Here is a 21,343-nt window from a genome sequence, read left to right as displayed (position 1 = left end):
TAGAATAAAAAAGGGAGAGAACTATTCAACATGGGAAGTGGGATACACAGCAGACTCATGGAATGGCAGATGTCCTAAACAGCACTCTGGCCTCAGAATCAGCACTTAAGGCATTCGGTTCTGGCTGAAGACCCATGAGAGTATTTTAGGCATGGAAAGCCAAGACACTCTGGCACACACACACACACACAAAAAAGCCTAAATGAAAGATCTTTGTGAGTGAGATCCCAGTGGAAAGAACAAGACATCAAAGAAGGAAGTACCTTTCTCTGAAGGGAGGACAGAACTTCCACTTTGACTACAAACTTGTCTAAATAAGATCAGAGTCGGCAAACTCAAAAGGCTTCCATAGCCTTGGAAACTCATGACAAGAGCCTAGGGTGATTACTGACGCCATAAACAAGAGTGTCAATTTGTTAAATCAACAACAGGAGTCACTATGCACTTACTTTCCATGTAGGATCTCTGTCCTTAATGTGTTGTACAAGGTGAATTAATGCTATAACTAGTACTCAAACAGTATGTTACACTTTGTGTTTTTGTGTGGGTGCAAACTGTTGAAATCTTTACTTAATATAATCTAAATTGATCTTCTGTATATAAAGAGAATTGAAAATGAATCTTGATGTGAATGGAATGGGAGAGGGAGTGGGAGAGGGGAGGGTTGAGGGTGGGAGGTAAGTTATGGGGGGGGAGAGCAGTTGTAATCCATAAGCTGTACATTGGAAATTGATATTTATTAAATAAAAGTTGAAAAAAGAAAGAATAAACAAAATCGACACACCATTGGCCTAACTAACTAAAAAAAATAATAAACTTAACCAAGGACGTTAAAGATCTCTACGATGAAAATTACAAAATCTTAAAGAAGGAAATAAAAGAGGATACCAAAAAATGGAAAAATCTTCCATGCTCATGGAATGGAAGAATCAATATCATCAAAATTTCCATTCTCCAAAAAGCAATTTATAGATTCAATGCAATACCAATCAAAATATCAAAAACATTCTTCTCAGATATGGAAAAAATGATGCTGAAATTCATATGGAGGCACAGGAGACCTCAAATAGCTAAAGCATTCTTGTACAACAGAAACAAAGCTGGTGGCATCACAATACCAGAATTTTAGGACATACTACAGGGCAATTATAGTCAAAGCAGCATGGTACTGGTACAGAAACAGATAGATAGACCAATGGAAGAGAATAGAAACACCAGAAATCAATCCAAACATCTACAGCCAACTTATATTTGATTAAGGATCTAGAACCAATTCCTGGAGCAAGGACAGTCTATTCTACAAATGGTGCAAGGAAAATTGGATTTCCCATGATCACTATCTTATAACTTACACAAAAATTCACTAAACATGGATTTAAGATCTAAATCTATGACCTGAAATCATCAAATTACTAGAGAACATTGGAGAAACCCTGCAAGAGATAGGCACCGGCAAAGACTTCTTGGAAAAAACCCCAGAGGCACAGGCAGTCAAAGCCAAAATTAACATTTGGGATTGCATCAAATTGATAAGTTACTGTACTGCAAAAGAAGCAGTCAGGAAAATGAAGAGGCAACCAACAGAATAGGAAAAAAATATTTGCAAACTATGGAACAGATAAAGGGTTAATAACCAGACTCTACAAAGAGATCAAGAAGCTCCACAACAACAAAACAAACAACCCACTGAAGAGATGGGCCAAGGACCTAAATAGATGTTTTTCAAAGGAGGAAATTCAAATGGCCAACAGACACATAAAAAAATGTCCAGGATCACTAGCCATCAGGGAAATGCAAATCAAAACCACAATGAGCTTTCACCTCACCCCAGCTAGAATGGCTCACTTACAGAAATCAGCTAACAACAGATGCTGGTGAGGATATGGGGAAAAAGGGACACTAACCCACTGCTGGTGGGAATGCAAACTGGTAAAGCCACTATGGAAATCAGCCTGGAGATTCCTCAGACACCTGAAAATAACCCTACCATACAACCCAGTCATCCCACTCCTTGCAATTTACCGAAAGGAAATTAAATTGGCAAATAAAAAAGCTATCTGCACCTCAATGTTTATTGCAGCTCAATTCACAATAGCTAAGACATGGAATCAACCTAAATGCCCATCTTCAGAAAACTTGGTAAAGAAATTATGGGATACGTACTCTATAGAATACTAGACAGCAGTAAAAAAAATGAAATCCGGTCATTTGCAACAAAATGGAGGAATCTGGAAAACATCATGCTGAATGAATTAAGCTAGTCCCAAAGGGACAAATATCATATATTCTCCCTGATCGGTGACAACTAACCAAGCACCAAAAAGAAAACCTGTTGAAGTGAAATGGACACTATGATAAACAATGACTTGATCAGCCTTTCTCCTGACTGTCTAGGAACAACTATTTTATTCCCTTTAGTATTTTCTTTTGTTCTACTTAATACCATTGGTTGAACTCTTTAATTAACACACAATTATTCTTAGGTGTTTAAATTTAACTGAAAAGTGATCCCTGTTAAATATAAGAGTGGGAATAAGAGAGGGAGGAGGTGTACAGTTCGGCATATGCTCACTCGGACCTTCCCCTAATGGTAGAGCCAGAAACGTACCAGGGGATTTGAATTCAATCCCATCAAGGTGGCATGTACCAATGCCATCTTGCATATTAAAGTGATCAGTTTAAGTTCATAATTGATCACAAAGGTAGGATTAAGTGTCAAAGGGATTACATAAACAAGACCAGTGTCTGCAAATAATTGATGGAATTAAAAAGGAGAGAATGATCCTACATGGGAAGCAGGATACACAGCAGACTCATAAAATGGCAAAAGCCCTAAACAGCACTCTGGCCTCAGAATCAGCTCTAAGGCATTTGGATCTGGCTAAAAAGCCCATGAGAGTTTTGCAAGCATGGAACGCTAAGACATTGTGGCAAAAAAAAAAATAAATAAATAAAAAAATAAAATATGACCTAAATGAAAGATCTCTGTGAGTGAAATCCCAGCGGAAAGAACGGGCCATCAAAGAATCAGTACCTTTCTCTGAAGGGAGGAGAGAACTTCCACTATGAATATGGCCTTGTCTAAATAAGATCAGTGTTGGTAAACTCAAGAGGCTTCCATAGTTGTGGCAGCTCATGACAAGAGCCTCAGGTGATTACTGACATCATAAATAAGAGTGTCAGTTGTTAAATCAACAGCAGGAGTCACTGTGCACCTGCTCCCCATGTAGGACCTCTGCCGTTAATGTGTTGTACTATGAGAATTAATGGTAAAACTACTACTCAAACAGTACTCTATATTTTGTGTGTCTCTTTGGGTGCAGTCTGTTGAAATCTTTACATAGTATATACTAAGTTGATCTTCTGCATATAAAGATAATTGAAATGAATCTTGATGAAGAATGGGATGGGAAAGGGGGTGGGAGATAGGATGGTTGCGGGTGGGAGGGAGGTTATTGGAGGAAAGCTGCTATAACTCAAAAGCTGTACTTTGGAAATTTATATTTATTACATAAAAGTTGAAAAGAAAAAAAGAAAATTCTGAAGAATAATTAATTTGTGTGTGTATAATTGTTGAACATAAAAATAAAAGAAATTCAGAACTTTACTGTGTCATTTTAGTTACCTTAGCTGTGCTCTCAGAATGGGTTATCACTTCTTAGAATGAAACCGTGATTTCAAGAGCTAGGTTTCCATGGTAGTCAGAACCAGAAATATAAGAGGCTATGTATGCAAAGAATGATTGAAGACTGTTAGAGGAAATATATACCATATGGAATATTTTGTCCCCGCTCTTTATTCAATCAACAGTAATAGACATGAAACCGTTATGGCTGGCAAGCAAATTAGATGTTGCGGAAAGGAAGTTAAAAAGTTAGAAAAGCACAAAGCTATGGAAATGTAACTTTTTGTGTGTATCTAAGGTCTCTAGCTAACTAAAGAGTGTAGCTGATTTTTTATAGTATATTTGCAGGTGACCATTGGGACAAGAGGCATTTGGGGAAGACTCAGACTCTCAAATATCCCAAATGAATTCTTAATGAAAGAGATTCATGTGTGTCTGTGGGTGTGGGTGTGGGTATGTGAGTGCGTAAACAAGGCCTTTTAGAAATTACTTCATTGTGCTTGTAACTCCATTTCCCATTAATGATTTGAGGAACTACTGATATTCACACAAACTGATTTTGAATATAATAGAAATTACAAGTTCCTGGACACTTGGTCAAAGGTGACCACCATATGTTAAAAACTATTATAATCAGAGGCCGGCTGTGGCGCAGTGGGTTAACATCCTGGCCTGAAGCGTTGGCATCCCATATGGGCGCTGGTTCTAGTCCCGGCTGCTCCTCTTCTGATCCAGTTCTCTGCTATGGCCTGGGAAAGCAGTAGAAGATGGCCCAAGTGCTTGGGCTCCTGCACCCGTTTGGGATACCCAGAAGAAGCTCCTGGCTCCTGCCTTTGGATCAGTGCAGCTCCAGCCTACATGGGCAATTGGGAAGTGAACTAGCGGATGGGAGCCCTCTCTCTCTCTGCCTCTCCTTCTCTCTCTGTGTAACTGTGACTTTCAAGTAAAATAAATAAATCTTAAAAAAACTTAGACACTTTCATGCTCATTCACAAACATGTACATTTGCCAAATGGTGAAAAATTTAAGTTACTCTAGACCATATTCTCAACTAAAGTCCACCAAAGTGAGTCACTACTCCCTTGCTTCTACTATCATACTGCAAATGAGTGTGCTTTCCAGGTTCCTGGCCCCCAAGCCTAGTTCTGAAATGCTGTCGGTTGTTCCCCAGCACCAGAAGGCTGCAATGTGCCTTAGGCAGAAATAGAAGTGAGTTAGACAAGCTTCTGAGCAGCATGAGTTACAGTGCTGTTGGCCATGTGGTCAGTGCTAAAAAGGCAGCACTATGTATTGTTATCTTCAAACTACGGAATACTTAAAACAAATTTACTTTGATCAGTAACTGGATATGCTGCTTTTAATGTTGTTCTCTTGAAGAAATGGCCATCAGGAATCTAACCCTGGGCTTTCCCTATGAAGAATGATTGCACATTTACTAATCAGCGTTCCTGTGATTTAAAGGGAAAAAAATCCTACAAGCATAACTCTGGCAAATAACAAGAGTCACTTGTATATTGGGTTTTCTTACAGGTCATGTTACTAATAGCCAACTAGACAATAATATGTTTGATGTTAATTTATAAACCCTGATTTCTTTTTTTTTTTTTTTTTTAAGATTTTTATATATTTACTTGCAAGGCAGAGTTACAGAGAGGCAGAGGCAGAGGCAGAGGCTGAGAGAGAGAGAGAGAGAGAGAGAGAGAGAATCTTCCACCCACTGGTTCACTCTCCAAATGGCCACAGTGGCCCAGAGCTGGGCCGATCCAAAGCCAGGAACCAGGAGGAGCTTCTTCCAGGTCTCCCAAGAGTAAACCCCTTTTCCTAAATGTTGCTGAAATAACGTACCCTCGGTCTCACAGCACTAGGGCAGGTCTCTGATCTTGTCTGAATCCCCTTCTTTTATTCTGCTAGCTTACGGACACCTTGTTCAGCCACTCTTTCTGATGACTTTCCTCATTGCCTGTATCCCACCCCCCAACAGCTGCTTCCTGCTAAGGGGAGCAATTTCCTTACTGCTGAAACCTTTGGATTTCTCTTTACGCTGTAGCTTTTTGTTAACTTGCTAAAAGTACTGACTTTCTGCCTCAAGAGCATAGGCTTTATCAGCTGCATTTCTGTTCCTGCCGCTGTTTCTCTTCTTAATTGCTCTGGCAAAAATTCATGAAAATACTGAGTGTCAGGAGAAGCAGCTTTCTTTGTATGCAAACTCAGTCACAGTACTTTGTGAAAACATCGGCACATGCCCACTTTCCCTCTGATTTAGAGATTTTAATTTTAAGCAAGAGGAAGAAAAGAATTAATCTTTCAGGTTGCTGTCTGGATAACATTGTGTCACTATTATTCAAAAAACTTTATTCTCAGATTTTTCTTGTCTTTCCTATAATACATCCTGTCATGATACTGTAAGACAGAATCACAAATCTGTAAGACCAGCTGGAAAAGCCTAAAATTCAGAATAAATTATGGATTGTGTGAAGCATCAGGAACACAATGAAGACATTTAGAAACTTGTGTTTATTTTAACTTAAGCAATCATCTCAACAGTTGAGAAAATGTACAGCACAATATTCTCTCTCCTCAACTTAAAACAGTATTTTAGCCATAAAGGAGTTTTGCAAAAGTTAAGAGGAAATTGAAGTGAAAGATAATCAAAATGAAAGTGAGGAATTGATTGTAATTTAAATGGTGATATTACCAGTCCAAGCATGTCTTGCTCAAGTAGTAAGATATCAGGTATAATCTTGGAATTGCATGCCGAGACTTGAGGTTTAAGGGGTTTTTTCTTTTTTAGAAATGAAAGGATTGATGCTAGAATATAATATACAGTGTAGAAAGCATATAATCAAGTCTTGTAAAAATTCTGAAAATATAGAATAAAGTGTTTTTTAAGAACTTAAATGAGAAAATAGAAGTTCCAAAAAATAAAATCAACATTTATTTGCTTATGACACATCATAACCAAACCTTTTAAGCCTTCTTGCTAAATTTATTAGACTAGTATATTCCAGGAGTTTAGTTTATGGGTAATCTAACATCATCTTTTATATATACTATATATCAATAATCTTAAGTTCATAAAAGTGGAACCCATGGTTTTGAAATTTGGAAGACAGACACCTGGTTGCAGTGTCTCCAGCTGGTCGGTGATGTGCACACTAATGAATCTGGTGGTCTGCAGCAATCATTGACCAGTTTTAGCAAAAGGCCAAATCCGACTTACAGACTGTGCTTACACAGCGCTTGAGCTAAGAATTATGGTTTTGCATTAGAAACAGTTTTAGGAAAAAATGTAAGTCAGAATAAAAAAAATCACCTACAAAGTCTAAACTGTTTACTCTCTGCATCCATCCTTGACAGAAATATTTTAACAGTTGCCTGAGAGGTTAGTTGCTGTCTGTGTTTTCACGTCTCTGTCTTTGAACCAGTGCTGTTCCATATTGATCAGAAAAATGAAGGGGTGCACAGAGGCCTACTCACTAAATGAGTAGATAGCAAAACCCAGGGAGGATTAAGTCACAATGAGGGGAAATCTAAATTTCAGTGCACACATATCCACAAGCTCACTTACACACACCAGCTGTCTATGTAAAACAAGTGTTTACATAAAACAAATATGTGAAACATGGATTTTAGTGGCCATTCATATATTTCAGTAAAATACTAATTTAAGTGCAATGGTTTGGTGATTGTACTCTTGCATAGGTAATGTGAACTATTATGTCAGTTGACATTGGGTTTAAAAAATGATATTTTGGATATCACACCAAATGCACAGGTAACAAATTAAACAAGCAGGAATACATCAAACTAAAAAGCTTCTGTACAGGAAGGAAATAATTAAAAATTGTAAAGGCAGCCTGTGGATTTATAGAAAAATTGCATACCATATCTGTGGTAATGGGTTCACATACAAAATACTTAAAAATTCACAATCCAATAGCAAAAAATAAATTATTCCATTTAAAAATATATAAAGTATCTAAATAGACAGTTTTCTAAAGAACATATACAAATGGCCAACAAGTATATGCAAAGGTGCTCAATATCACATATCATCTGGAAAATGAAAATTCAAGCTATAGTGAAATATCGCCTCACAGCTATTAGTGTAAGTATTATGAAAAAATACAAACAATGAAAAAATATTTACAGAGACAAAAGACACAGAAACAACCCAAGTGTCCATCAAATGTGACATATATACATGTCTCTGTGTATTATTGAAACTCATACATATATACAGCATTTATAGAGGATATTATCTAAATAAAATAAGAATTCACAAAAGGAAAAATACACCATATTCTCACTTGTATTTTGAATCTTAGCAACAAGGACTAGAATGGTGATTACCAAGGTGGGAAGAGTGAGAAAATGAGGAGATGTTGGACAATGGGTACAAAGTTACAGTTACATAAGATAATAAGTCTAGAGATCTCTTACACAGCAGGAATATTATAGTTAATAATATTGCAAGATATATTGAACATTCGCTGAGGCAATATTTTAAGTGCTTTTACACATACACATGCATAACAGTTAACTATGGAAAGTGATGGGTTTGTTAATTTGCTTATCTGTAATAATCATTGCATTATATAAATGTATATTAAAATGTCATGCTGTGTACCTTCAATATATATAATAAAGAAATCAACCAGAAGAATTATACACACTTTCAACCTCCATATCTACCACCTAAGTATGTCTGAATTTTTAAATCCTTCTGCTTCTCTTTTTTCTATGTCTCTCTTCTTTGATACCAAGTGTTTTAGGCCATGTTCATTCTCACCTACTCATCAGCCCTCACCTTACACCACTTTCACGCATTACTAATGTTTCTCACTCATTCCCATTAGTGATAAGCATGAGACAATTTTTTTTACTGTTTAAAAAAAAACTCTATCCGAAGTCAGCTTGCATTAATAACTCTTAAATGTAAAACCATGTGCACAAGATTCCTACTCACACTCAGTCTTCCCATTGCCTCTTGTCAGAATTTTTTTAACAGTCATTTATTCATTTGAAAGACAGAGATACAGAGAGACAGAGGCAGAAAGAGAGAGGTCTTTCATCTGCTGGTCTGCAGCCCAAGTGGTTGCAATGGCCTGAGCTGGGCTGATCTGAAGCTAGGAGCCAGGAGACCTCTTGGCGTCTCCCACACAGTGCAGGGGCCCAAAGAACCAGGCCATCTTCCACTGCTTTCCCAGGCCACAGCAGAGAGCTGGATTGGAAATGGAGTAGCCAGGACACGAACTGGCGCCCAGGGATGTTGGCACCACAGGCAGCAGCTTTATCTGCTATTCCACAGCATCCAATTGTCAATTTTGAATCCTCTTTTTTTTAACCTACCAAGAACATTGGACACCATGATTATTATTTACCCATGGAAGCAATTTCAAGGCATAAATGCCAGAATACACTTTCTGTGATTAGTACTTAATTAAAATTCAAGGAAACAGCAGCAAGCATCGTAGCACAGTGCGTGAGCTGCTGCTTGGGATGTCCACATCCCATATTGGAGTTCCTGGGTTCAAGTTTCACCACCACTTCCGATTCAATGACTTTCCAATGTGCACCGTGGAAAGCAGCAGGTGATAGCTCAAGTAGTTAGGTCCCGCCATCCACATGGGAGACTTGGTTTTAACTCCTGGCTCCTGGCTTTAGCCTGGCCCAGCTCTGACTGTTGTAGGCGTTTGGGGTGTGAACCAGCAGATAAAGGGGGTCTTCCCTTTCAAATAAATAAGAAGACAATTCCACAATATATGAAAAATAGTGAACTTTTAAAAATTTATTTATTTTATTTATTTATTATTTTTTTTTGCCAGGCAGAGTTAGACAGTGAGAGAGAGAGATACAGAGAGAGAGTTATAGACAGTGAGAGAGAGACAGAGAGAAAGGTTTTCCTTCCATTGGTTCACTCCCCTAATGGCCGCTACGGCCGGCGCTGTGCCAATCTGAAGCTAGGAGCTAGGTACTTCCTCCCGGTCTCCCATGCAGGTGCAGGGACCCAAGCACTAGGGCCATCCTTCACTGTCCTTCCAGGCCACAGCAGAGAGCTCTACTGGAAGAGGAGCAACCGGGACTAGTACCCGGCGCCCCAACCGGGACTAGAACCCGGGTGCCGGCGCCAAAGGCAGAGAATTAGCCAAGTGAGACACGGCGCTGGCCTGAATTTTTTTAAAATTTAAAGAATTATTTATTTACTTGAAAGGGACAGAAAGAGAGAGAGAGCAAGAGAGAGCACGCGATGTTTCCATGCACACATTCACTCCCAGATATCCATGACAGCCTGGACCAATGTGAATTCAGGGGCCAAGAAGACCTCCATCTGGTTCTCCCATGTGGATGAAAGAGACACAATACTTGATCCATCACCAGCTGATTTCCCAGACGTGTTAGAAAGGAGGCTGAATAAGAAGTAGAGCAACTAGCAATGGAAGTAGGGCTTTGATTTGGGATACTGGTATTGTAAATGTCAGCTTAAACCTGCTGCATCACAATTTGATACTCCATACCTGATTATGTTAAAAAAATCAAGAAGAGGCCGACGCCGTGGCTCACTAGGCTAATCCTCCGTCTTGCGGTGCCGGCACACCGGGTTCTAGTCCCGGTCGGGGTGCCAGATTCTGTCCCGGTTGCCCCTCTTCCAGGCCAGCTCTCTGCTGTGGCCAGGGAGTGCAGTGGAGGATGGCGCAAGTGCTTGGGCCCTACACCCCATGGCAGACCAGGATAAGCACCTGGCTCCTGCCTTTGGATCAGCGCGGTGTGCTGGCTGCAGCGTGCCAGCCGCGGTGGCCATTGGAGGGTGAACCAATGGCAAAAGGAAGACCTTTCTCTCTGTCTCTCTCTCTCACTGTCCACTCTGCCTGTCAAAAAAAAAAATCAAGAAGAAACATGAGGTTCTTTCAGGTAATTATTAAATTAAGAATTGATAGTAAGAATACTTTAATAAATATAACATTTACCTAAATGTCCACCTATAATAAACCTATGATTTTCCCCACATTAATGAACGTAAAAATTCAGATCAGAAATGGAAGGTCATCTTCATCACAGGAGCTTCCTTTATGTCCTTACAAGCCGAGCCTCCTAGAGCAAACATCTACGTTGACTTCCCACACCATAGATTTGCCTGTTTGTGGATTTTTCGTTTACATGTCTTGTAATTGTATCCTTTGATTCTATTTTATTGTGCTTAACATTGTCTTTGTGAGATACAGCTATATTTTTGCATGAATTGACATGAAAATGAGTATTTTATTGTGGTAGAATACTCCATATTTTTAAAATATTTATTTTATTTATTTGAATTACAGAGTTACAAAGAGAAGTAGGGACAGAGAGAGAGGTCTTCCATCTGCTGGTTCACTCCCAGATCATTGCAACGGCAGGAGCTGTGCAGATCTGAAGCTAGGAACCAGTAGCTTATTCCGGATCTCCCATGTGGGTGCAGGGCCCCAAGAACTTGGGACATCTGCCACTGCTTTCTTAGGCCATAGCAGAGAGCTGGATCGAAAGAGGAGCAGCTGGAACTAGAACCGGGGCCCATATGGGATGCCGGCGCTTCAGGCCAGGGTTTTAACCCGCTGCACCACAGTACCGGCCCCAGAATACTCCATTTTATGAAAGCTATCAATCGTTATTTTGTTGGACAACACTTGGATGTTGTCCAATATTTTAATGCTGTTTGTACAGACTTTACATCTTCAGTGAATATAAATGAAGGTACTTCAAGAGGCTTGTGGAAATTTTTAATTAAGTTAATTTTGCTGCAAAAAAGTGAAATTCATGTATACAATTTCTACAAAAATACTTTCCAGGAATATTTAGAAAACCCTTTGTAAGAATGGACTTACAAATTTTTGCACTAAAACAAGCATCTTTTAATTCTATAGTCTATGAACTTTTTATATTTTTTCATTTTTTAAATTTTTAATTAGCTTTCAATAAATTCATTATAGTTCAATTATTGTCCCTGAACTTTTTTAAGTGCCTTCTTCCTATACTTCATTCTGCTGAATATGTCAAAGATTGGAAGTTATGATTCAAAAGTATGCATAGGTTTTGCTTTAATAGATACTACCAAATGGTTTCCTCCAAAGTGGTTTTCCCAGTTTACATTTGATCAGTGTAAAGTCATGTGCTGTATAACAATGTTTAGGTCAACAAAGAATTATATATATATAAGGATGGTCTTATGACATTATAAGAAATCCCTATTGTCTAGTGGCTTCACAGCCGTTATAATGTTGTAGCACAATACATTACTCATATGTCTGTGGTAATGCTGGTGACAACAAACTTACTGCACAGGCAGTAAAAACAGCACATGCAGATATGTACACTGCATAATAGTTCATAATATAATAAATAACTGTTACTGCTTCTTGTATTTACTATACTCATTATTGTTATTTTAGTTATATGCTCCTACTTATTAAAAACATTTACTGTTAAACAGTGTGCTGTTTTTTCCAGCAGTAACCTCATACATCCCATGTTTATTGCTTAGGATTCTATCAACAGACCACACTGGGTGACTGATCCACACTGCCTAGGTTCAAGTACGTGCACACTATGATGTTCTCATGAAAAGGAAACTGTCTAATGATGCATTTCTTAGAATATGTTCCCGGGGTTGGCGCTGTGGCGCAGCAGGTCAACACCTTGGCCTGAAGTGCCAGCATCCCATATGGGTGCCGGTTTGAGTCCCAACTGCTCCTCTTCCCATCCAGCTCTCTGCTATGGCCTGGGATAGCAGTAGAGGATGGCCCAAGTCCTTGGGCTACTGCACCTGCGTGGGGGACCCGGAAGACACTCCTGGCTCCTGGCTTCAGATCTGCACAGTTCTGGCCGTTGTGGCCAACTGGGGAGTGAACCATCGGATGGAAGACCTCTCTCTCTCTCTCTGCCTCTCCTTTACACAGAAACTCTGACTTTCAAGTGAAATAAATAAATCTTAAAAAAAAAAAAATCATATGTTTCCATAGTTACTCGAAACACGACTGTATATAACAGTTCTACTTGTCCCATGTCCTATTTTTTCAGCCCTTCTGGTGGATTTAGAGTAGTATTTCATGATGATTTTAATTTGCATTGCTTGAAAGTCTAAAAATGGTGAGCTCCTTTTTTATATATGCCTTTGCATGTGGGCTTTTCCTTTTCTAAAATGGCTGTCCATGTCCTTTACCCAATATTACCTTTCTGCTTTTTTTTATTTTTTATGGTTGATTTTCACAATTGTTTCTTTATCAAACTAGGAATTCATCAAATTGTTTTAACATTTCTCTTCTTTTCTATTGTCTCCTTTCCCATCTTCCTTCCTCAGAATGTTTAATGAAATTTTGATTCCAGGGTTAAAAGAATTCATGTGAGTGGGCTTTGTCCCAGTACCAAATGGTGTCAGATCATGAGGCTGTTTAACATTTTGTATGAAGAATATTACAAAGGGTATAGATGAAGAAATACCCTGGAAGAAGTATGCGAGAATGGGAATGATGCTTCCATGTCCTCTCTGGCACTCTACTCTGCAGAAGCCTACCTCTCCTTTTTGAAAAATATGTATAATTGTCACATTTGTCTACTCTTATACTAATTTAATACTCTTAACTACCCCAGCTTTATATGTTGATCTCAATTTGTGGTAAAGTGAACCACATTATTTTCTACAAAGTTTTAAAAAATACTCATGTTTTTTGAAAAACCAATTTGTTTTAAATCTTTGTTATATAACATTTATTTCTAAAATCTACTTATAACATTTTCGATGTATGAAAAGAACATTGCTGATTCTTTTTAAATTACATTCAAATAAACTCTAAACTCCTTATTAATAACATGGATCAATACATTTAACAAAACTCTGTCTCGTAAATCTGTAAAAAATCTGACACAGGGCAATAATTTGACACAGAACTTAAATTGCCCGCAGAGTTGCCCACATCCCATATTAGAGTGTCTGGAGTTCTGGCTTCTCTCTTTCTGATCCCGTTTCCTGCTAATCTTCACTGTGGGTGACAGCCAGTTAGTTCCAGTTTGTGGTCACTGTCCCATGGGGAGAGTTCCACTGAGTTCTGCGCTCCTGTCTTCAGTCTGGCCCAGCTCTGGGCATTTGGAGAATGAACCAGCAAATCAATGTCTGTCTGTCTGTCTGTCTGTCTCTCTCTCTCTCTCTCTCTCTCCCCTCTCCCTCCTCCTCCTCTTCCTCTTTGTCTTTCAAATGAAAATAATCACTTTAAAAATTTGCCACACCCAGGAAGGCAGTGGAGGATGGCCCAAGTGCTTGGGCCCTGCACCTGCATGAGAGACCAGGAGGAAGCACCTGGCTCCTGGCTTCGGATCGGTGCACTGTGCTGGCCGTAGTGGACATCTGGGGAGTGAACCAACGGAAGGAAGACCTTTCTCCTCTCTGTCTCTCTCTATCTCACTGTCTAACTCTGCCTGTCAAAAAAAAAAAAAATGCCACAATGATGTCCTTCTAAAGAGTAAGATTTATGAATAAATGAAATAGCTCGAATCAATGTTAGATTATCATATGGAATCCTAGGAATTTTCTATCAAAGGATTGGAAAATATAGCAGAGACAAATGACTTCTGAAGGATATAAGAAACTGAAGTGGACAGCAGAGAAACCAAGTATATAAGTTTGAAAGGAAGGGAATGAATTATAGGTTCATTTGGTGCTACAAGGGACCCTTAAAAACAGGAAGGAGGTGGCTGATACCCTAGAATTTAAGGGTGACTGGAAGAAAGACTTTACTTACTCCAAAAGACAGGTAACAAAACCTGTTGGTGCATTAGTCCTTTGCTTAAATGAGAGCACCAGGCAAATTTCAAGTTTCTCAAAGGAAATGGAAGCAGTGAGAACACCCTCTTTATCAGAAGGAATGATGTACCTTGTTTTTGGCACTAGGTATTTAATCTCTGCATGGGGCGAGCTCATGGAAGCCTGCTTCTGGACTGTGATTTCTGGGGAAACTCAGAAAGGAAGATAACTTTGAGTTACTTCAAAGAAGTGAGGAGTAGCAACTTTTGAATCAAGACTTCATTGGGAATGTATGCTAAGATTAACTTTTAATTTTAACATTCAGATAAAACCTGTATGAAAACTCTCTTAAAATCAATGAACCTCTGGCACCCTCAGTCATGCTTTCTAATCCAGTCAACGTTTGTCTTTTACTCTCGATCTTTTCATGTTGGTTTCCATTTTACTTCATGCAAAGGAGCAACAATTTTATGTCCTGAGTTTATTTTTGTTCCCAAACTGAATAATGTACTGTAGCTTGAAAAAGCATTTGGTGTGTGTGAAAATCAACGACTTTTGCATAACTAGTTCAACAGATTGTATTGAAAACAAGTGTCAACAATGTCCTGCCACTGGTGCAGACATTTATTAACTTTAGGTTTATTTACAAGCAAGCACAAAAAAGTTGAAATACACCTTTAAGGCATTCTGACCACATGTTAAAAGGGTCATTATATTGGGGCCTGCACTGTGGCACAGTAGGTTAAGCCACCGCCTGCAGCACCTGCATCACATATGGGTGCCGGTTCAAGTCCCTGCTGCTACACTTCCAATCCAGCTCCTTGCTAATGTGCCTGGGAAAGCAGCAGCCGATAGCTCAAGATCTCTGGGCCCCTGTCACCTATGTGGGAGACCTGGAAGATCCTAGCTCCTGACTTCAGTGTGGCCCAGCCCAGGTTGCTGTGGCCATTTGAGGAGTGAACCAGCGGTTAGAAGATCTCTGCTTCTCTGTCTTTCCTTCCGCCTCTATAACTCTGACTTTCCAATAAATAAATCCAAAAAGGGATGGGAGTGGGGAGAGGTCACTGCAGGTACTCCCTCTACTTTCAGTATAGGGCAGGATTTTTATGAGTGCTGGAGTTGGTATCCCAAATGCACCTACAGCCTTGGCTGGATACAGGACTTTCTAAGAATGAAGCCGAACCCCTGTGTTGGCCTTCCTCACTGGATTTGTATATCTTTCTTATCCATGAGTGGAAGTGTTAAAAATACTCTAGCCATTCTACACAATTGGAATACAGTTAAACTTATCAAAGAAAACCTACCTGAATACTTATCATAGTGGTTAATAGAATACTATATTTACCAATGAAAAATTCATTTTTGATACTTACAGTGTTTATGCTGCAAGTCACAAATCTTGAACAATTTCAGATAAAATGCCCTTGGAGGAGCCATCTCTGTTTCACATCTATAAGATAAAATGTTGGATGAATATATATAGGCTGTACTTTCCTCATTTGCGCAGTTATATTTTAATCAAAATAACACAAACATAACATCACACTGTATTTGATATTAAAGTAAGTCACAAAGTTGTAAAATTTAGTTAGTCTAAAATAATCATAGAAATATCAGGAGACCTATTGCTATAAGGGGAAGTATGAAGTTAATGAGTTAAGATGTTTAAAACTATAAGTAATTATCAAGTTGAAGCTCTATTCTGTATCTTAGCAATTTAGCTATGTCTAAAAGAACTTCATTAAACTATAGGATCTTCTTGAGACAAGAAATTTATCCTGGGATAATGGAGTAAACATCTTGTTTAATTAGTATTGAAACAATACTCACATACAAACATGAAATTCTGTGTGAGTTATGTTTCACATTCGAAATATTCCTAAAAATAAAGGGAGGATCTGCATGTCAAATTACACTCTTCTGTAAGTATTTTCTCCCCTTCCAGTCACTCCTAGAAGCTAGCCCCATCTGTGCCATCCTTTTAAATTTGTCAGTAGAAGAGGAGGGTGGCATGCCACATTCAATTTTAGGATTCATAGCTTAACTCTCACCAATCATCATTTCTAGGTTTCCACATACAGTGCTTTAGTATCCAAGGCTGTATTTTCAGATTCTGTTCACATAAAAACCATCATCGGGGCCGGCGCTGTGGCTCACTTAGTTAATCCTCCGCCTGCAGTGCCAGCATCCCATATGGGTACCAGGTTCTAGTCCCAGTTGCTCCTCTTCCAGGCCAGCTCTTTGCTGTGGCCCCGGAGGGCAGTGGAGGATGGCCCAAGTGCTTGGGCCCCTGTACCCAAATGGGAGACCAGGAGGAAGCACCTGGCTTTGGATCGGTGCAGTGCCAACAGTGGTGGCCATTTGGGGAGTGAACCAACGGAAGGAAGACTCTCTCTCTCTCTCTCTCACTGTCTATAACTCTACCTGTCAAATAAAAAATAAAAACCATCATCAACAAAGAGCTGCCAATTGGCCATCTCTTGGGATTAGGATTATGCCCAGTAATGGATTTATGATCCATTTTCATAAACCAGTTCCTACTGAAGAAACCCTGGTAGGCATTGGATGATTGGAACTATCTGGGCAGCGAGGGTTAGCATCCTATGAGCCAGGACTGGCACTCAGAAGGAGGGAGCACCCACTCAAAGTGGGCACATTTCTTTGGGTCCAGGAATCCCTCTTCCTATTGGAATAGGGTTCCCTAAGACTCAAAAAGTCCCAGTATTTTGCTAATAAATAAATAAATAAATAAATAAAATGGGAAGCTTTTATAGGCACTAAAACTAATAGAAATGCTTATACATTAGCCTGAAGACTAAGTTTTCAAAATTACTCAAATATTGTTTAATTTTATTCAAACATGCTTTACAATATGATTTAAAGTACCCTTGTCCTATAAAATGTTAATATCATCTTGGACTAAATGTGATAGAACTGACACTTTTATTTCTGTTAGGAAGACTTATTCTGATATTTCATGAAAATATTAATCTGTTCTATCCATACATACAGGGAGTTTCAGTCTTCTTATATCATTTGACCTCTAATTTTTAAATGTTGTCTATGCTTAAAAATTCCAGGTAACAGTAATAACTGACAAAATGGAAAAATAAAACGAAACCTTTAACTATAACATAATAACTGTCCACATTACATAGATCTTAGAGATGGAAAAGGAATGCCTCTTTTATATTATTTCAATAAGTTAGATGCAAATAAGATATTCACATAGAAGTTATGATTCTAAATATTAGAACAAAACTATGACTATTACAACTTATTACATATGTTAAAGAAATATATAAAGAATGCTAGGAATCAAATGTTATATTAAGTAGATTGTCTTCTTGTAACTTTTAAATATTGTCTTGTCTCTGTGACTTTTCAACCAATTAAAATGAAAATAACTTAAAGAATGATTGCTAATATTATCTCCACTTACAGATGAGAAAGATGGGACACATCATGACCTTTGATGAACAGGTTTAAACATTTCTATCATTTTAATATCAGTCATTTACATTATTCAGAAGATTAACATATGAAGGGTCTTTACAAAATTCTTAGAACCTACGTATTATGAACAATGAATTATTAAAAAATGAATGCATTTCAAAAATTTGCACCAAAATAAACTTACTATTTCAAATGCATTTCCTACTAACTTTTTAGGGTACTCTAAATGGTTTAGTTTTTGATAAAGAGCATATGTAAATTTACATTTCAGAAGTGTGCTAATTCAGTTTATATCATTAGTGTAGTTTAAATTTGGTAGAGTAATTAACATTGAATTTGTACGTTGAGCATAGAAGCTGACAGGATATAACATATCAGCATTCTGACTTCCAGAGGCAGGTTTATTTTTCCTTTGGGAGAAGACATTTTTATAACTTGCTGCTCTGGAAAAGATGTAGATCTTTTTTTTCTGACTAATTAAGGATCTTCTAGGGAATTCCAGTAATTTATTGGAACCCATTCTCAGTAAAGAATGGCAAGTACATTCTAAATACTATTATAAAATTAATATCAACAATAAAAACCATTTTCAACATACTTATAATCATTCAAATATGCTATCTATATATGATTCAATATCAATTATGACTCATAATTCCTATTTAATTGTAATTTTTCAGTATCAAATACAGTATGAATGGTAGTGGATATTTCAAACAGTTAACATGGAAGACAGAAATTGTACCTATGTAGACTATGGTTATTTTAATGAGTTTATGTGCAATAATTAGATTAAATGTGATAGCAGAGATGATGAAAATATATAAAATATTACTGTTTAGTAAATTATTTTCAAATAATCATCCATTTCTTTCTTCTCCTATGAAAAATCCAAGTTTTTAAAACATTTTCCCAGAAATTCTGGAATTTTAATACTGCATTAGCATTTTTTGAAGAAATAAAAATCTACCATTTTAAAATTATGGTGAAAAAATTGCCTCTTGATACATTAGCAACGATATTTTTTAAAGTTTGACAGTGCTCTATTTTTAATATGAATTGGGCTCCCTAACCCCATGCTATAGATGCTGCAGAAAGAAATTTCAACACCTGGGTAACTTACAGATGCCAATCACTGCCTCTCTTGAGAAGCTTATGTGTGTTTATTTTGTGAGTTGTTTTTCCTTGTATTTAAGTCTTTAGAGCATGAGACAGAAAGAACACAGAAATCATAACTTGAGGATATTTTCTTAGCTCATAACTTAGCTGCACATATAAGGAAATAAGAGGAACCTGATAAGCATGAGACATACTGTGCCTTCAATTTAAAAAAAAAAAAAAAAAAGAAGAGGGGTCTGTGCTGTGGCACAGAAGGTAATGCCCTAGCCTGAAGCACCAGCATCCCATATGGGCACCGGTTCGAGACCTGGCTGCTCCACTTCTGATACAGCTCTCTGCCATAGCCTGCAAAAGAGGTAGAAGATGACCCAAGTCCTTGGGCCCCTGCACCCATGTGGGAGACCCGGAAGAAACTCAGATCAGTGCTTCAGATCGGTGCAGCTCCAGCCATTGCGGCCAATTGGGGAGTGAACCATCAGATGGAAGACTTCTCTCTCTCTCTGCCTCTCCTTCTCTCTGTGTAACACTGCCTTTCAAATAAATAAATCAATCTTTAAAAAAATAGCCAGAAGAATACTTAGGAATCAAATCGTATCAAATATTAAAAGAATGTTGATGTTAACGAGCATTGAAACAGCTGTTGAGTTCAGAGTGAGGGCAGCTACATACAACATAATGCAATACTGTAATGTTACTGAAATACGGATGGAGGAATCCAGAAATTTAAATACTTACACAACTGCAGTTTAGTCTCCATGTGATCTGAGGGTTTTTTTTAAGATTTATTTATTTATTTGAGAGGCAGAGCTACAGAGAGGCAGAGGCAGAGGCAGAGGCAGAGGCAGAGGCAGAAGCAGAGAGAGAGAGAGAGAGAGAGAGAAACTTCCATCCACGGATTCACTCCCCAGAAGGCCACAACAGTTGGAGCTGCACCAATCCGAAGCCAGCACTGCAGGCAGTAGCTTTACCCACTATGCCACAGTGCCAGCCCCTGAGTGAGTTTTTTAAAAGGAATTTCAACTGATTCACTTCTTTTTATTTTTTTTTAAGTTTTAAGCTTTGTATTCAGTAAAAGACATGCAAAGGAGAGAGAGGGCCCTGTCTAAAAAAGGAAAATCTGGATTCATACCTTGCACCAGGAGCCAGCCACATGGAGGAGCGTGCAGGCCAGAAAACATGGAGCGGGTGGCCCAAAGGCCACACTCCCGGAAGGCACAGGGGCAGCAAGGGTCCACAATGCTGAAACAGGGCAAAAGGGCTGGACCCACCGTGTTTCAGGCCTTTAATCAATCCACTTCCAAAGGGGGAGTGGTTAATTAGCCTGATTGGCCGTGGGGCACACAGGTGTGGTCAGGCAGGGGAATGAGGTCACACAAGGATGTGGTGTAGGCATGGTCTTCCAGCTCGCACACCTGATCCATTTTATCTTATACACCTGCCTACAACATTCCCCCCTCAGAAACTCCATCCATTAATCCTAAGCGATGTTGAAGGGCCTAGAATCATCAGATGTTCTACAGCTGCTTCCCGCTTATGAGATGAGTGGTGCAGGCCCTGCCTGTCCTGGGTCTGGAAGTCTCTATCTCATCTAACGAATTTGTTTTGTGAGCTGGAGCAGTCTCAGTCACGAACAATGGCTGTGTCCCCTGCATGGTCAGTTATTCCCAGAAATTGAGTTCTAAAACATATACTTTTGTTAATTAGCATAAACAAAACTGGAACAAGACCAGCTGTAAGTGGAGTGCCCCTTAGGATGAAAAGAGCGTATCTTACAGACTCCCAGATAGTGGGTGGTGATTGGCTACCTTTATGTAGATCAACTGAAGTCCCTCATATGCTCAAAACCTAATGTTTTTCTGTCCCATTCAAAATACCTCTCACATAATTCCCTGTGTTTTCATAGGCTCCTCCTTCCTTCACACATGTCTCTGCCTCAGCATATCTCTAACTTCAAGGACTTTGTATGAACGATTTAATCCATCAGGAAAGTTCTTATGTTGGTCAGATACATCCGGAGCTCAATTCCATGTTTAGTCAGTACTTAGTTAGGCATACCCAGGAGATCCAGAAGCAATGCAGGCATGAAAGAGCTATGGCAGTGAGTAAATGGAAAATAGGCTACAAACTGAAGATTAGAATTGGCTACTGCCCATGGTAGGCTTGCTGCTGTCCCCAGACCTCTGAAGACAGCCATGTCCTAATTTCTAGAACCTGTGAATATGTTCTGAGAATATGAGAGGGAAATTTAAGATGGCAGGTGGAATTAAAAATGTTACTTGATGACCAAAAAATTAAGAAACAGTCCTGGATTGTTCAAGAGGGAAGACTAATCGTAGCAGGCTTTAAGAGCAGCAGAAGAATCAGAGGCCAGAAAT

General features: G+C 38.7%; 1 long non-coding RNA gene across 13 annotated transcripts in view; it reads right to left on the bottom strand.

The window, feature by feature from the left end:
- Positions 1 to 20,350, bottom strand: part of LOC149127130 (uncharacterized) — a 62,098-nt gene extending 41,748 nt beyond the window's left edge. For 2 of the 13 annotated variants that reach the window (XR_016232739.1, XR_016232736.1), the window contains exons 1-2: positions 20,098 to 20,342; positions 15,767 to 15,843 (exon numbers count right to left, since the gene is read on the bottom strand). This is a non-coding gene — a long non-coding RNA (uncharacterized LOC149127130). Of the gene's footprint in view, positions 1 to 7,897; positions 8,974 to 10,941; positions 11,161 to 13,563; positions 13,732 to 14,545; positions 14,606 to 15,766; positions 15,844 to 20,097 lie in introns of those variants that run through there. The other 11 variants (XR_016232731.1, XR_016232730.1, XR_016232729.1 and 8 more) reach the window with 10 other exon arrangements.
- Positions 20,351 to 21,343: the final 993 nt, after the last annotated feature.

This window comes from Oryctolagus cuniculus, chromosome 4 (assembly GCF_051225735.1).
Source record: "Oryctolagus cuniculus isolate XC-2025 breed Fujian yellow rabbit chromosome 4, ASM5122573v1, whole genome shotgun sequence".
Classification (NCBI taxonomy): domain Eukaryota; kingdom Metazoa; phylum Chordata; class Mammalia; order Lagomorpha; family Leporidae; genus Oryctolagus; species Oryctolagus cuniculus.
The sequence above is the reverse complement of the archived record's forward strand: the minus strand, read 5'-3'. Positions and strand labels throughout refer to the sequence as shown.